Below are 16,583 nucleotides of genomic sequence, written 5' to 3'. Positions count from 1 at the left end.
TAGTATAATTTTCACCAGATCTTTAATTATTTACACATAGGAAACAACTTCTGATCCTACCTGAACGGTATGCAATATGTACGTTAGTTTGAATTTTCTACATAATTTTCGCACTGTTTTTACTATAAACACATTGTCAAATTACTTTAACTAACTGACGATGAGATTCTACTATAGTGTTTCTAATGCGAATTACTAAACGCAACCTACACATGGAAACTCTGGAACTGCTACCAAGGTTAGACTGAAAGTCATAACCGGCTATAATTAGTAATAATTTAAAGACTGTGAACCAAAATACATATTAGTACACTGATTCCTTCATCAAAGCTTTCGTCCGTGGTTCTAGCGACTTACAAGTTATTCTCTTTTGTTTTTTTATGCATTTCTTCTTAGAATTTGTTCCCCAGTTATGATAATTAAGAGTTTGCAGTTTATTATTTAAAAACTTTATTCTATAGGCGAATATCTGTTGCGCCACTGCAGTAAATATTGGAACTGCTTCATTGGCCACAAAATCATAACCTCACAAATATAGGATCTGGTTTTATACGCATTTTCTGCTGTTTATCATTTTTCTACTGTGTTTTCTTTGATTTCTTGCATTTTTAAAACTTTTTTCATGAGAGTTAGTATCGTCGACTATATGGCCTATTTGGAAGGTTCGAAACATTCTAAATATATAGTTAAAGGCGAGAATGTTCTAAATGCAGGGCATTTGATATTAGCTGGGAAAACTAGCCAACATTTAAACAAAATATTTATGCTCTGTGTATACAATCCAGTGCTCTTAACCAAAATCACCATGAAAGGGTGCATTAATAACTAATAAAGTCAATGTTTTAAAGATAATTAAAATGCGATTTGACTATCGGACGCCATCTTGGAAATTCGAAAGATGAAATAAGTGTTTGACATACAATGTTTAATGAGAGATAAATGGTCCTGCTGGATACTGTATAGTTTTCAGAATGTTTAGAGTTTCGTCTATAGGAATGTTTATAAAGTGTGAAACGATACTAAAACTTATCCTCCGATCAATCAAAGACAAGATTCTATATGAACAACACGGAGTTTATGAAGTTTCTTGTGCAGACTGCCCCCGATCTTATATAGGCCAAACAAATCGTAGAATCCAAAATAGGATTTATGAAGATTCCATTTCTGTTCGCAATTCCGATTCAATTTCAGCTCTAGGTCAATACCATCTTCACACAGATCACAAAATTGATTTTTAAAACTCCAGAACTATAGCTCCCATCCGCTTCTATAAACCGAGAATTATCCGAGAAGTCATAGAAATTGAAAAAAGGCCAAATTGTCTCAATAAAAGAGATGATGGAGACCTCTAATGAAAAAAATATCGTCCGCTCCACTCTCCAATCAAAATCCATCTGACAGAAATGTTCGTGCCCACCCTCGCGCCAACCCGCACGCCAATCACCACCAAACCACGTCACCATCGTCGGTATAAATGAACCGTCCGCTATTCCTAGTAGCAGTAATGTCTTGATTGGTGATCAGTATAATAGCGTCTGAGAACTCGGGAGACTGAGACCTCGGAAGCCCTGAAGAAGACATCAGAGAGGATATCGAAAGCTCGACGTAGTGACAATCAATGCGGTTCAACCCGGAAGCCTGTTAGTTTTAATAGTAATTCTTGTAATAGTATTAATTTAAGTTTTAGGTTTAATATATATATATATATATATATATATATATATATATATATATATATATATATATATATGAATATTGCTCAGTTCTCGGGAAAAACCGCGTTGAGAATTTAACGCGACGTGTTGTACTAGCCTATTCCTCAGTGTCGAGTGACGACCGGTCTTAACAATGGTGCCCGGTCGAGTGACGAATCCCCCCTCTCTCTCCCGTAATATCTGATATCTACATGGAACATTTCGAAACAACAGCCCTGCCCTCATCAAATCTCAAACCCACCTACTGGTTACGGTACATTGATGACGCCTTTGTCATTTGGCCCATTAAAGACACAGTAGATTTCTTCCTCTTCCACCTGAATGGAATACATCCCAATATTCAATTCAGGAAGGAAGTTAAGTATGAAGCGTCTTTGCCATTCCTTGATGTTCTTCTTCAGAAACACCCACCTCATAATGTTTCCTATTCCGTGTACCGGAAACCCACCCATAGAAACCGTTACCTAAATGCCCACTCACATCATTACCCCGCCCATCTCAATTCAGTTATCAACACTCTTGTTTTCCGTTCTATAGCGACAACAATCACAGATCATCCGAAATCAATTCAATAAGGCAAACACTCTTACAAAACGGCTACCACACACCCAAAACAATAGGAGTATTCAAAAACATCTAAACCCCATTCCATCCAAAAAAGAAACCTTGCCACCTATTCAACCCAAAGTCTTTCTACCTTTAACAAGGGTATCACTGACAAGATCAGTAGAACTCTTAATTCTCTCAATATCAAAACCATCTTCACTACTCATTCCAAGTTGTCCAATCTCGTCAGATCCGTAAAAGACCAAATCCCCAATGAAGACCATGGTATCTACGAGATACCTTGTTCCAGTTGCCCACATACATATATAGGACAGACAAACCGACGAATCCAACAGCTCAGACACGCGCGATGACCGTTTCCGCGCATACCGTTCCCGCGCTTACTGAAGCAGCTAGTTACGAGTAAGTGGAGTAGGCAGATTAAGACCCCGAACTCGAAAAGAACCATATCCCTCTTGATAATGGCTCCAAAATGGACGCCGAAACGTCGAGTTTCTCAACGAGGTTCTTCCCGAAAACTTAATTTTCGCTTTAGAAAATTTTTATTTTTATCCGAACATATATATATATATATATATATATATATATATATATATATATATATATATATATATATATATATATATATATATCTATATATATATATATATATATATATATATATATATATATATATCTATATATATATATCTATATATATATCTATATATATATATATATATATATATATATATATATATATATATATATATATATATATATATATATATATATATATATATTATTATATGAGTTTTTGGTTTGACTTCACTTGTTTGTTTGTTTTTTCTTAGCCGATCAATGGGGGAAATTTGGTGTTATTAACCACCTTTCCTTTCATTTATTGGTTCCTTACAAGCAGATTGTCACCCAAACTCATCTTATCATTTAAATAAACCGCTCTATTATTAGGGTTGGTATTTCACCTTGCTGTTCGGTCATAATTCATGACCTCAAGGTTCTACTGTCTTTTACGTTGGTTGGCGTGTTTGTCTTATTAAAACACCATTTTACCGGCAGCATTCAAGAAGCCAGGAGTGGTAATTTCATTATACATTAAATTATTCAATTTCAATATTAATTAATATAATAATGCTACCTAAAGTTAAAATCAAATCATAACTATTGCTGTATTGTTGGAAGTGCATCTATGATTTTCTTAGTTCTTCATTCTCTTTTTCAATGTTTTTTTTTACTTATACATTTTTTATATAAAAAACAAAACCACGTGTTCTTTTTGCTGTGCTTAGTTTGAACAAATTGTTAACTTATTTAGTTCAATTTATTGTTTATACATCGTAATCGTATAATGTCCATTTACTTAAGTGTCTTTACAACTTTAATATCACTGTCTGCTACATATCTTTTTAAGGTAACACATGTAACAACTTTTCCATGCTTGTGTGGTTTTTTCATATTGTTCTTTTTAGATGAACTGATGATGCTTTCTGATTAAGAAAGCGAAATGTCTTCAATAAATAGATGAAGTAGCCATCAACTTTGTCTTTTTTCTCCACCTTTGGACCGAAAAAACCCACCACTCTTCTGAGTGATCCTTAATTTATATATATATATATATATATATATATATATATATATATATATATATATATATATATATATATATATATATATATATATATATATATATATATATATATATATATATATCTACGGCATAAATGTTAAAATGCAGGTTTAAGTGAGCTCCGTGGTCAAGTGGCCACCGATATACGGAGCTCACTTGACCATTCCATAATATTGGCTCTGTCGATTCGTCAACATGTATAGTTTCACGATTTTTAAAAATTTTGTGGAGCCCCTAAGTACCCCTGTATCATGAATGTATATCGCTTAGTTCACGTGTATATATTATAGGGGTCGTTCAGATCTTTTTCCGTGTATATTGGAACCATAAGTATATCGGTTTAAGTAAGCTCTGATAGTTTGGCAACTATGGGATTAAGCCGTGTATTTCCAGCGTATATTCTAAACGGTTCATATGGACTCCTTACTTTTGTTTCATTCATACGCATTACAGTATGTAACAGATATGTGTACTACCAAATACCTGTTTTTGGTAGGTACGTGCTTTTCTAAAAATAGATTTATAGATACAAAAGGATTTCATTACCAAGTTGGATGTGTTTTTTCATACGCGAAAATTTCCTAATGTATTTTGTTAACGTGAGTATGTCTTTATACGTTTTATTTAAGAATCCGGTTAATAAGAACTTCTTTTATTTCATCCATCCATTTCATGATTCTTATATACAGCTTTTTTATTATTTTATTTCTTTCTATTTTATTATTTTATTTTTTTATCTGTGTACTACATATAATTCTGGATAGGAGGTTATCTCAAAATAAATATTTAAGTGCCAAAATAGATATTTTTTTGTTAAAATGGGTAGTAGTGCACAAAAAAGGGAAGAATGATTAATTTATCTAACATGAATTATACAACTTCACCAATATTACATATTTCTGAATGTTTTATCTCCTATTTAGGGGTAATATGTAATCAATATAAGTGGAGTTAGTGTCAAATTTGCAATGATCTTTATAAGTAATAGCTTACTGACTGTACTTTACATGTTCAGTTCACATAAATAAACCTTGTCCCTTCAGAAAAGAGCGATTTGAATGGTAAAGTTTACTAAGAAAGTGTGATAAGTGTTGTACCACCCCACATGCACACAAGTTAACCGGTGTTTGCAGGCCAGAGTCCTCCTGGAAGATTTAAGAAGATAACTACCATAAGGAAGTTCCTTTTCAGGGATCAGATGGCGAGGAGCGGCTTATTTTTGTTTGTATATCTTGCAGATGTGTTGATATAGCCATTTTTTCCTTGATTCTAGTCATAAAATGGGCTGATATTCGTGGAGTGGATGTTACGAATCTGGACTTTGTTTCTTTTGCTCTCTAGCTACTTATCTTCGGATATTAGGTGGATTGATAGATACGATGTTGTAGAGCTTATGTATGGATGTGAGTCTTAATATTTGCTGAATTTGGCTGACTAATTTATAACTAAATCTACGTGTTAAGTATGTGTTGGTGTCACTTATACTATCAAGGTATATTCGGCAGCAGAAGCATAGACATGTAGCATAGAAACGTAGACGCTTCAAGCGTCTACGTTTTAAGGGTGAAAGGATGTGCTTCCCATTTTTAGCTGACAAGTTTGCAGAGAATATTATTTTTCTGGTTCTAGTTTGGCATTTGATTTTAAACAAAGTACTGTGAATGACAAAGTGTGATAGAAACTATCTTTAAGCTATTTATAGCAAGTACAGAGTTTAAGGATTTTATGACACTATTGGTTCAGGTATATATTCAGATTTGTCAAAGTGTCTCTGTTAGGGACTTTGAAGGAGCACACCTGACTTTTTTCGGGGTTTGGCTTAAAATTGATTCATAATCTATTTTTGTTGTATTTAAGGTATGATTTAGATTTTTTTCCACTTCACCAACAAAAATTTTTGGCTGAAATGTTATACAGAGTAGGTGCCATTACAGTACCCCAAAGGAGACCGTTATTCTACGTTCTCCATCTGCTATTCTTACCATTGAGTGATACGAAAAATGTTCTGTTGTGTAGGCATACGCGGATAATACAAGTGAGTTTATTACCTAAGGGGATATTACATAGATTTTGGAGAAATACTCTATAATGTAAGGTGTCGTAAGCGGCATTTAGATTATCAAATACCAATCCTCATACCTGATATTTTTCGTACTTCTCTTCGCTGTGTTTAGCAAGATTTAGTATTTGTGACGTATATGATTTAACCTGTCAAATATAGCCACTTTTGTCTTTTAATTTGAGTTTTTCTTCTATTATCGGTTTATATTAAGGATCATGTGCAGAAGTATTTCGTATAGCGGACAAAATAAATAGAAATATTGGCCGATAGCTTTTGTGGTCGTTCGAGTTTTTGCCAGGTTTAAGCAAGGCAACAACTTTGTCTTTGCTTTGCTTGTCTAAAGACTTTAGATATTAGCCATTGTTGTATTTTTGGTTCAAATTTTATAGTTAGTTTTGTGCTCAGATCCTCAGCCAAGAGCCGTAATATTGTTCATTATATACGACGATAGCAGATCCAAGCTCAACATCGTTGAAAGGTTCTCTCAGCTGACTGGTTTTGTTTTCTCTCATTATAAGGTTTTCGTTGATTCTTTCCCTGCATTTAATATGTAATTTTCAGCGATCAGCTTAATACCAAATACCATAGGATTGGCCATCTATGCGCTTGCTGCATTTTGTTAAGCGCATATGTAAAGTGGAGTGTCTTTATCTCTAGATATACTCTTAATATTTATACACGTAATTAGAATAGTTAGAGACGAAAAATATCCTGGCTTAAAAACCTAAGGGAATGGTTTGAATGCAGTAGTGCAGAACTTTTTAGAGCGGCAGTCAACAGAGTCCGTATAGCCATGGTGATTTCCAACCTTCGATAGAAGATGGAACTTAAAGAAGAAGGTGGAAAAAAGCATAAACTATCTACGTAATAAATCCCATTAACCTGTTAGTAACGGATAACCGGATATATTTAAAAAGATTAAGTGCCTTTCTTTTTAGTTTGGATTTTGAATTTTGCATAACTAGAGCAAGCGACGAATTTTTGTGTATTAGTTTTGCATCAGTAAACCAAGCGCCTCTTGCGAGCATTTTAATGATTGTACATCGAATATTTGGCAATATATGTACATAAACGTTATTAACAATGGTGACGTTGGCAACTTGTTGAGGCGTTTAGGTTAAGAAGTAGTGGCAGTTATTGCTTAAATTTTTCTATAATAGTCACATTACAGAAGAGCTAACAGAGAAAGAGAATACCTAACAAAAGACACAACATTAAGTAAAATGTATGAATTGTATATTGAAGAAGCAGACAATGACCTTGTTAAATTTTCGTTTTACAAAAAAATGTTTTTAACACGATTTAATCTTCAAAGAAAAAAGTTACTTGTAGTAGATGTGATTGGTTCGAATTAGAAATTAAAAACTGCGCAGATAACGAACAATTAAGCAAGTTAAAAAAAGAAAAAATGTGCACTTAGCGGAAAATGCACAATCTAGAAGAAAGCTAGACATGAAGATAAGCAACGATCAACCAGAAGTGGAAAGCTTTTGTTTTGATTTAAAGAATAACTCTTCACCTTCCGAGAATTCTAATAAATATTGTATATTATAAGCGTCAATTATGTATTTACAACCTTGGTATCCATAGCGCCAAGGATAACAAAGGTCATTGTTATATTTGGATAGAAGGTGAAGCTGGTCGGGACGTAGGCATTTGTCTTAAGAAACATATTGAAGAAAATGTTACTTCTGCAAAACATGTAATTTTGTGGTCAGACTCTTGTGGCGGCCAAAACCGCAACATCAAAATAGTTTTGATTCTGAAAACGATTTTGGAAACTCATCCTACCATTGAAAAAATTACATTACGCTATTTCCTTCCTAATCATAGCTTTTACCAATGGTAGTGATTTTGGAGATTTTGAAAATGCCCTAAAATTTCAACAACGTTTATATATCGTTGATGATTAAATAAACGTGATGAAAGAATCCCGTAAAAAGAACCCACTAGTAGTTCACAGAATGAAAACAGAAGAATTCGTTGGAACAAAGAAGTTAGAAACTATGATTACAAACCGTAAGTAAGACATAGAAAACAGTAAGGCTGGTTTAAAACAACAGAAATTTAAATAAGAAAGGATATACCACTGATTATTTTTATGAAAACTTAACACTAGTGAAGTGGAAGTAAATCTTTACAAGGAATTTCAAAAAGAACGGCCTGTTGCAATGCAATCCGTAAGTAACCACTTGATTCCTCTTTGGCCCACAGGCAAGCCACTTTCTGTGCCTAAGCTTAACGACTTAAGATCTTTAACGCACCTAATACCAAATGATGCAAAACCTTTGTATTGCTCTCTTTTCAGAAACAATATAATAGAAGACGACATTAAAAGATTTTATAGTTTTGATTAATTTCTTAAGTAGGTAATATAAAATATTCAAAAACAACGACTATTATTGTCATACTCAAAAAGAAATAATAGCTTGTGGCCTACCAATCATTCATTAAAAGTGATATTTTAGTTACTCATCACTAGACTAAACGACCTCCATGTCGCTTGGTCTATTAATGTATAACACAATTACATAATGTGGCGAAAATCGTAAGTCGACCAAAAGACTTTTTATTTTTTTTTTGTTTTTCTTTAATATTGGCTAAGTTACTATTTCGCACTTATAAGAAACATAAAAAACTGTATTCGAAAACAAAAAATTACGACAATTGTAACATATAGTGAATTTTAATAGAGTGAAAACTTTAAAGTCAAATATCTCAAAATCAATTTTTGGCGCTTGGTCAAGTGATGCATTACACCGTCCATATAACATTACGAGACAATATTCATATGCTGTGGCCAAATCTTCATATTGCGTTACATTGATATGTATACGACAATCAGCTGTAAAAGTCATTGCCTTTTTTTTGCCGTATCATATTTTAGCATAGTCTTCTGATTTATTTTGTAGTATTTTAACTAAACAGGTTTAGTTTGCGTGAAATGAATCCACAATTCGTCTAATAATATTATGTTTTTAAAACAGTTGTGTTTTTATGCTCATTCATTCACCTTTTGTAAAGCAGTCTGTGTAAATATTAGGGATTTACTTATATAATCTTTTTGTATATATAATTTGTTTATTGATTTTACTTTTTAGATAAAGTTTCACAATTATAGTCCTCTTGCTTTTATTATCTATGGTAATACATATACATACCCAATTCGAAAGGGAGAAAACCAAAGGGTTCTAGATTAAACATAGACATTCTTCTCTCTATCTCTCTCTATGTTATATAAAGATCATTGTCATCGCATAGTCAAAACACAGCAAGATTCTATTGCCTTTTCTTCTTTTTGTCTCCTCATTTCTATTGTAAACTCAGCCACGTAAATGACGTTTTAAAAATTTATGTCAATATTTCTGAAGTGCATTTCCTGGGATAATTTTTTTAAGACTAGTTTGTTTGATTACAAGTAATTGATTTGATAGCCCCCAACAGAGAAGTATTGATTGTAGGTAGAATAGCAAGTGTTGATAAATATGATGGGCCGGTAGGTAGTCTCATTATTCCTAAATCTGATCATATGTTACCTCCACCCTTCATTCGTAGACGTCGTCTCGTGGCATCCTCCCAATTTAACTTGGCAATGCAGTTATTGAGAGAGCCTTTGGATATAGCTAGCTGAACGTTGGAGTTGAGATTGAGTTTCTTGTACGACATTGCTATCTTAATATATATGTTTGACCTTGGCATTAGTTCCGTTCGGTATTGGTTAGTACTCGCACCTTTGTAAGTCGGAAAATACCTCTGATGGCTTTTCTAGCAATCCTGATTCCTGATCTAATTAATACGTTCTTGTTACATATCCACACATTAGCACTGGTTTAATCACTGTTTTATGTATTCTGCTTTTAGAGATTCGTATTAGACTTCTGGATTTAAAAGTATTATAAGGGTTATATATACATCAATTAGCTAGGTACCTGAATATTCCCTTTTATTTCTTATGTGACAACGTTATCTACGATATCTAAAACGCTTCAATCTTTCAAAATGATATGGCTTTATCGTATGGCGTTACGTTATGCCCCACTCTACATCCTCTCTTTTGTACGTTAAAGAACATTTATTTGATTTTTGTATTAGTGACTATTGGACCGTTTTTTTGCTACTAATAGCATTATTTTATAGCATTCTAATATTTAATTTATCAATTAAATCCAGATAGCAAATAGATATTCTACACTTTCTCGAAGAAACATTATTCTAACACACAAAATTAATAAATTGCCAAAACTTTCCTTTCATATTTTGTTCACTTATGAGGGGCAGCAGTATCAGTACCAAAATAAGGCGTATAGTCCTGGACTGGCTAATTGTTGGATAATAGGAAGCATGAGTGTAGCAGTTTTGTTGCTTTCGGGACTGCACAGGTATTGGGGAGCAGAAATATCATTACCAAGTTAATGCATATAGGAATTGTTGCTTGAACTTTATTATTATTAACATCATTCAATCTTCGCTTATCATAATTTTCCATCTATTTCGATCTTGTGCCTCTTGCATCCAATTCCTATGACGTTTTAGATCGTCAGTCCGTGTTGGTGAACGACCTCTGCTTCGGTAGGCATCATCTCTTGGTCTCCATTGCAGTATCCGCTTTGTCCATCTATTATCTGTCATTCGAGCCACGTGACCTGCCCAGTTCCATTTCAGTGTTGCTACTCTCTCTACTGCATCAGCCACTCCTGTTCTTTGTCGTAGCTGGCGATTTGGGATCTTGTCTCGTAGTGAAACGCCCAACATAGCACGCTCCATCGCCCTTTGACACACACGGATTTTGTGAACTATTATCCTTGTCATGGTCAACGTTTCCGTACCGTAAGTTAACACTGGCAAAACACACTGAATAAACGTTTTTCTTTTAAGGCATATTGGTATATCACACGATTTGAAAATATGGTTCAGCTTGCCGAAGGCTGCCCAAGTCAGTCTTATACGACGGAGACGCTCAACGGTTTGGTTTTTTTTTCTTATGCGAATCTCATGACCTAAGTATTTATAGGCCATTACCTGGTCTATGAATCTTGTTCCTACGCATATATCTTCGCTGACTACAAGATTTGTCATCATCTTGGTTTTAGACATATTTATTTTCAATCCCCCTTCTAGCGAGGAAAGGTAGAGCTGATTTAAAAGTTCTTTGGCCTCATATATCCTATCAGCTATTAGTACAATATCATCTGCAAACTTTAGATGGCTAAGCTTTTCTCCATTTATATTTATGCACTTGTCGGTCAGTTTTGCTCTTTTACATATTATATATTCCAAAAGCGTAGTGAACAGTTTCGGCGATGTGGTGTCCCCCTGACGTACTCCACGTTTTATCGGGAATTTCTGGGTTTGACTATCACCCACTCTAACACTGGCTATTGCGTTTTGGTATATGTGTTTAATTAAGCACATTATTAAACAACACTATATTTCCTAGTAAAATCATCATGACTTTACAATAAGACAAATTTTCGATCGTTGGTTATGGAAACATCATGTACATACCACCAGGTTCCCTATGTGGATATCCAGCAAAATCCTTATACTCATGATACGGGAAACAAAAAACCAAAGATGAAAATATGCACCAAGAAACACTGTGTTATAAAACAGTCGAATAAAATATAAATTCTCGATTCAAATAGTCAAAAAATTAATGAACATCTTACTAAAATAGAAATGAGGCCTATTTAAGATGTAATCCATTAACGGGCCAACGTACAAAGCACTCCTAGCATGTGCTAATGATATAGATCTCATAAGAAACTCTCCCGTCCGCAAACATCTTCAATAAAGTGAAGAGAGCACGAAAAACGTTTTACTTAAAATCAACGAAATGAAAACCAAATACAAGCGAATCAACAGAAGAGACCAATTTAATAAATCTTGATAAAATATTAAAGTTAACAACTACAATTTCGTAAATATGGAACACTTTAAATATCTTAGATAAATAATCACGGTTAATAATAATGTCACTAAAGAAATACAGATCATAATTTAAACTTTTTACCTATTTTAATACATAGATGCGAATCATGGACAATGACTTAAAGAGATACAGAAGAACTACGAATATTTGAAAGGAAAATAATAGGAACATTGTTTTAACCTCATTTTCATATCGCTACAAATCCGTATAGAAGAAGAACACATACTGAATAAAGAAAGCTCTTATAACGATATTGTTTAGGAAAATAAATTGCTTAAGGTAGATCGGACACATGCATAGACGCCAAGATGTCAAACTTGTAAAACTGGTATGGAAGGAAGTTAGCACAGAAGAATGCCACTTGGGCGTCTCAGTATGCAATGAAGAGAAAACATCCAATCATATCTCAAAAAATTAACATCGTGAAGGTTCTTCTTTGAACCCCATAACAAATGGCTAATCTTTTACTTTTCATTAAAAATTTAAATTTTAATAAGCCACGTAAATAACGTTTTAAAAATTTATGTCAATATTTCTGAAGTGCCTTTCCTGGGATAACTTTTTTTATTCTGGTTTGATTGATTACATGTAATTGATTTGATAGTCCCCAACAGATGAGTATTGACTATAAGTAGGATAGCAGGTAGTTGAACAGGCATGTGTTGATAAATATGATGGGGCGGTAGATAGTCTCATTATTCCTAAATCTGACCTCATGTTACCTTCCTCCTTCATTTGTGGAAGTGCTAAGGACATTTTTTCTCTTGGGGCATCCTTCCAATTTAACTTGGCAATGCAGTTATTATAAAGCCTTTGGATATAGCCAGCGCAACTTTAGCATTGAGATTTAGCTTCTTGTACGACGTTGCTGTCTTAATAAACGTGTTTGACCTTGGCATTAGTTCCGTTGTTAATACGCGGACCTTTAATCATTTACATACTTCTGAATGTTTTATCTTCTATTTAGGGGTAATATGTAATCAATATAAGTATAGTTAGTGTCAAATTTGTAATGATTTTTAAAAGCAATAGCTTACTGACTGTACTTTATATGTTCAGTTCAAATAATTGAACCTTGTCACTTCAGAAAAGAGCGATTTGAAGGGCAAAGTCATCTAAGAAGGTGGGATGCATCTTGTACTACCCCACATTCACACAGGTTAACCGGTGTTTGCAGGCCAGAGCCGTCCTGGAAGATTTTAGGAAGATAGCTACCATAAGGAAATTCCTCTCGAGGGTTCAGATGGCGAGGAGCAGCTTATTCTATTTTCTTTTCGCTGTCCTCTTCTAGGGCAGCGAATCTAGACTTGGTTTCGTTCTTCTCTAGCTACTTATCTTTGGATATTAGGTGGATTGATAGCTACGATATTCTAGAACTTATGTATGGATGTGAGTCTTAATATCCGCTGAATTTGGCTGACTAATTTATAGCAAAATCTATGTATTAAGTATGTGTTGGTGTCATCCATACTGGCAAGATATATTCGGCAGCAAAAGCGTAGAGTGCAAGCATCTACGTCTACGTTTTAAAGGTTGAAGGATGTGCTTCCCATTTTTAGCTGAAAAGTTTGCGAAAAATATTATTTTTCTGGTTATAGTTTGCCATTTAGTTGTAGTGAAGTTCTGTGAATGACAAGGTGTGATACAAATTATCTTCAAGGTATTTATAGCAAGTCCAGAGTTTAAGAATTTCATGACACTCTTGGATGTTCAGATTTGTGAAAGCGTCTCTGTTAGGGACATTGAAGGAGCACACCTGACTCTTTCCGGGGTTTGGCTTAAAATTGATTCATAGTCTATTTTTATTGGACTTTGATAAGATAAAGGCAGATATCGAGCACAGTTTTATTGATTAAATCTTGCCCAAGTACTTTAGCTCCCTAGAGCATCTTCAGGGGCATCTAAAATAAGCCAAGAAACGTTTTTTTAAATGAAAAAATTGATTAACCTTGATAAAAACTCGAAGTTAATGCATGATAAAAGTTTTTTGTGATTATCGTTTTAGACTTACTTTGTCAATTTTGAGCTATCCAACAATAATTGCAGAATGTCAGAAACACAAAATAAACATAAAGTTGAACATAACACTACACTAGACAAGGACAAACACTTTAAAATTATTTAAAAAAGTCGAAGCTATTCTGGTCGGTAACAGGAGAGAGAATGGCTCCCGGTATTAACGGAAATGTTAAGGTGACATGTGACATATGACAGCTTAGATGGGCAGTCACAATCATGTAGATCTGATCTAGGCATTTCAAAATTCTATGTAACTACGCATTGACCAAAGGTCCAACTGACAATACTACAGGAAATTAACTAATGAAATATGACATATAAAATATTTTAACTAGATTAATCTAGTTAATTTCCTATAGTAGTGTTAGTTGGACCTTTGGTCAATGCTTAGTTACATAGAATTTTAAAATGTGCAGATCACATTTACATGATTGTGACTGCCATCCAAAATGTCATATCTCACATGTCGCCTTAACATTTCCGTTAATACCGGGAGCCATTCTCTCTCCTGTTGTCGACCAGAATGTATCTTCGACTTTTTTAAATAATTTTAAACTGTTTGTCCTTGTCTAGTGACGTGTTATGTTCAACTTTACAAATTTCTTCCTTTAAAAAAACATTTCTTGACTTATTTCAGATACCCAAGATGCTCTAGGGAGCGAAAGAACTTGGGCAACATTTAATTAATAAAACTGTGCTCGATATCTGCCTTTATTTGATCAAAGTTCATTTATTCGAGCATTCAACCTTGTATCTATTTTTTTACTGTGTTTAAGATATGATTTAGATTTTTTTCAACTTCAGCAACAAAAGTTTTTGGTTGTGCAACAGGAGATGTATCGTCTACGTAATAAAAATCCTAGTATTTACTGGTATGGGTTGTGTAAATGTTCTATTATTGGTAAAATTATATTAAGGATTATATGCAGAAGTATTTTGTATAGCTGACAAAATAAATATATTGACCGATAGCTTTTGTGGTCGTTGGAGTTTTTGCCAGGTTTAAGCAAGGTAACAACTTTGTCTTTGCTTTGATTGTCTGCAGACTTTGGATATCAGTAATTGTTGTGTTTTTGGTACACATTTTATAATAAGCTTTGTGCTCAGATCCTCAGTCAGGAACCGTAATATTGTTCATTATATACGTAGATAGTGGATCCAAGCTCAACATAGTTGAAAGGTTACCTCAGCTGACTGGTTTTGTCCTCTCATTTAAGTTTTCCTTTACTTTCTTGCCGGCAGGGCACTTTTACATTTATTATGTGATTTTCAGGGATCCGTTTAATACCAAATACCCTAGGTTTGGCCCTCTATATGTTTTCTGCATTAGAAATACGTCACATTTGTGCTAAGCGCACATGTCTGATAAAGTTAAGTAAAGTAAAGTGTCTTTATCTCTAGATATGCCCTTAATATTTATGGACATAATTAGAATAGTTAATCCTAAAAAGGACCGATTTGACAAAAATCATATTGAACGGGTGATTAGCCAATTAATTAATTATTCATTACCCAGAGTACGTCCGATTACGGTGGTCTTATTAGTACTTAAATTTTCGTAAAGGCTTCTCTTTTGAAACCCATAAGAAATGGCTAATCTTTAACTTTTCATTAAAAATTTTAATTTTACATACTGTTACTTTTCGACGATATTTCGAATCAGATGTATAGTAATCACCGTACTTAATATAGAGTCTCTTTGTGAAAAGTAAGTGAGTTTATCATATCGGTGACAACTCATATATGGATAATAAGGACATAAACGGGTAAAATAAGTGTACAAAATTTCTAAAAAATATATCGGCGCTATTGTTCAGGAGATGGGTTTATCCCAGAGATCAAAGGTTACATGTATATTAAAGGTTCTGTTTACGTATTTTCATTACTAAAAAACTATATTTAAAATAAAAGCCTTAAGGTATTTTTAGATTCTACGGAAATGAGAATTTAGGGAAATCAGCAAATTAAAAAATACAGCCATAATTCTGAATGACCAACTTGAGACAAATAGTTGTCCCCTCTTCAACTTATTCAGTTACAGGCTATAACATGTAAACGCATACCTGTTTTATTGTCAGATAAAATAAATTTCCATCAAGTAACGGTCGAATCAATCACTTACTTAAAGAGTAGGAAAAGACATGTTTATGCTTTAGAGTACGCGTATTTTACTACAAAGTACCCTTTGCTTTTGACAATTAGTTTCTCACTTTCTCAGCGATGGATCTCCCTTTCCTCATCAATAATGTTCTCGCTCGATACTGTGTGAATATCTTATTCTACGATAGTTAGATTTCACTATATGCTCTACATTTCTTGGCAATACTTCTTATGTCTTTTCTAGTAATACTGATCTAATTAATATCTGAGTTTTACTTACATTGTTTTGTCAGCGTTCTCGTCATGTATCCAGTCAATAGCATTGGTTTAATCACTATTTTATATATCCCGATTTTAGGGATTCTTATTAGACTTCATCATCATCATCATTTTGGCTTTACAACCCTGTGTGGGTCCTAGCCTCCCCAAGAATTTTTCTCCAGTCGTCCCTATCCATCGCCTTCCTCCGCCAAGCACGTATTTCCATATTTCTCATGTCTTCATCGATGTTATCTAGGAATCTTGTTCTGGGTCTTCCTCTTCTTCTTTGACCAATAGGTC

General features: G+C 33.8%; 1 protein-coding gene across 1 annotated transcript in view; it reads left to right on the top strand.

Moving 5' to 3' along the window:
* Nucleotides 1-16,583, top strand: part of ABCB7 (ATP binding cassette subfamily B member 7) — a 150,945-nt gene that overhangs the window by 115,723 nt on the left and 18,639 nt on the right. The window lies entirely within an intron of this gene.

The sequence above is a fragment of the Diabrotica undecimpunctata genome, chromosome 8 (genome assembly GCF_040954645.1).
Source record: "Diabrotica undecimpunctata isolate CICGRU chromosome 8, icDiaUnde3, whole genome shotgun sequence".
NCBI classification, from domain to species: Eukaryota; Metazoa; Arthropoda; class Insecta; order Coleoptera; family Chrysomelidae; genus Diabrotica; species Diabrotica undecimpunctata.
The sequence above is the reverse complement of the archived record's forward strand: the minus strand, read 5'-3'. Positions and strand labels throughout refer to the sequence as shown.